The following is a 2,442-nucleotide window of genomic DNA, read 5'->3' on the forward strand; positions in this document are numbered from 1 at the left end:
GTTGTTTGTACGATTATCAGTAATCGGTACAATAGTTGGCAGGTGGCCTGTTCTACCATAGAGGTGGTAAGATTTGAGAACTAAAGGAGGCTTCAAGGGTGTACTGAGAAACAAAGAAGTAACCTCTTAACTAAGTATATTGAAATACTGTCTGTCAAAGTCTGACTTTTTCATTGTTGAATTAGGCCTTCTTTAAATATACAAATCTGTTCATGTCTTGCATGAACGAAACTACTCAAAGATATCAAGCGATACACTTTGGTAAAACAACTTAAGTATCAAAACAATACTTAAAACAAAACATAAACCAAAATAAAGTATCAAGGTAATGTTTAAAACAAAATATCAAACAAAACCAAGTATCAAACGATACTTAAAACAAATCAAGTATCAAGGTGATACTTAAAATAAAAGATAAAACAAAGCCAATAACCAAGTACCTCTACCAGTTATACAGTCCTTGTATTTTTTAGACTGTATTCCAGCTCTCACTCTAGTTGAAAACAAGTTTTCAGAAGGTAAGTCAGCTGACTTATGAGAGGTTATGGTACCATTGCTTAATACCTTCTTTCATGTTAGTCTTAAATAGGTTCGTGGTCATATAGACATCACCGGCAACAAGATGGCTAACCTTAAAGCTAAGGCCTGTGTTCGGTGTCCTTTACGCTCCAGACTTTGAAAAAGAGTTAGCTTCAGGATCCGATATGCGGCCCTTACTTGAGAGTTACAAAAGGAGGAATGTGAGTCCTAGTATGATAAGGAGAGACCCCAGTACTATACTTGTAAGTCCAAGGCACCTTGGCACCTCCACAGCCTCACTGACATAGATGCTTATGCTTTGATAAGAATCTGCAGTGTGACAGGTCTGGTTGGCGATGACAGCTGTGAAGGAAGTGAGGAGAGATACTACTTGACTTAGTGCCTCTACTATGCTAGAGGATACTCCGCTAATGAAGACTTGTATAAGGATTTGGCAGTCTCACAGTGGAAATCCCAGTGGGTGGACCATCAGTGGTTAAGCCTCAGGATTTGTCACCATATTAAGGCTGTAGATAGAAAGTTGGTTATAGCATGTAAGCCCTTTGATAGCATATTAATAGTGGAAAGAAACAGTAGAACAGCAATGGTAGGAGACCAGACAACATGCCCCTAGTGTAAGAGGAAACATGAGAGTAGTGGATATGTTCTACCAGTAATGGTAACCATGCTGAAGAAGTGGTTTTTCCTGCCCAACCAACAGCAATGTGACTGTCCCTGCTGTGGTACTGCTATTTCTACCTTGGCTACTCAGAAGCATATCATCTTTGGCTTTCTCACCACCAACAATGGAATGAGCTAGACCTCGCAACATGAACATTAGTAGTCCTAATATGGGCAAAGGTGAATGAGTTGTTGAAACGGGCACATTGCCCCTTCTGTGGGTTGGTTTTGGTGGACGGATACCTAGACCTCGACATGCATTACAAGAGGAAGGAAAGATGTTAGGATAGACTGTATGTTTACTTCGTTGAGTATGTGGGATACATCGTGTTGGAGGCAGATAGGGATGAGGCTATGAGACGGTAGTTGGATAGCAAAATGGGAAGATGTGTAAATCTGCGGCTGTGCTAGCCGTCACAAGCGCCTGTGAGTCTATATAGGTAGTGATTTTTGCATTTATATTTGGGGAGAGTGGTTGTAAGTCAGAATAGTCTATAGTAGTGTATTTTAGATAGTCTGATTTATGGTGCATAGGGGAGACTAGTCATATGCCAGTGTTGGCGGTACTAGTATAAATAAAATTAGATTAAATTCTAAGTACTTTTCCTACTTATTACTTATGTCTTTACAAATATAAAACACCATTACATTCTTTACTATTATCATGACCTTTATCATTATTAAGACGAGAAGACTCTATACGAGATAGTGTTAGAGAAAGTTTACAATAGGCATTACAGATAGAAAATACCAGTCTTGTACTATTAGTAACATAGACATAGGCCTAAGAGCTATCATACCGTAAAAGAAGAAGAGAAGTATTGTTCCCCATCACCAATAACTAACTATCAAAAAGGGGATCGTTACACCCTCTAACAACTCATTTGCTCAACTCTGCTGATCCACAACTCTTCAACTCTCTAACTAAACTCACAGGAAAGGACAGGAGTATAAATAAGCAACAAAGACAACCTATCCTATCCTTCCTGCAATCACTTTCATACCACAATCTCTAACATCTCCCACACCCATCTCCCATCTCCTCTCCGCGCTCCTCTTGCTAACAAAAGGAAGAACAAACAATAGACTCCTCAAAGACTTTCCAATATCCTTTCACTTTCCTGAGCCTTCCGTGCTCCCAATGCCTTCCGTATTCCTCCGTCTCCCACGCTTCCATTGCTAACAAAAAAAACACAGAAACACAGACTCTCGACAGGCTATAACTCCTCCGACGTTCATATC

Source organism: Tuber melanosporum, assembly GCF_000151645.1.
Source record: "Tuber melanosporum whole genome shotgun sequence assembly, scaffold_145, strain Mel28".
NCBI classification, from domain to species: Eukaryota; Fungi; Ascomycota; class Pezizomycetes; order Pezizales; family Tuberaceae; genus Tuber; species Tuber melanosporum.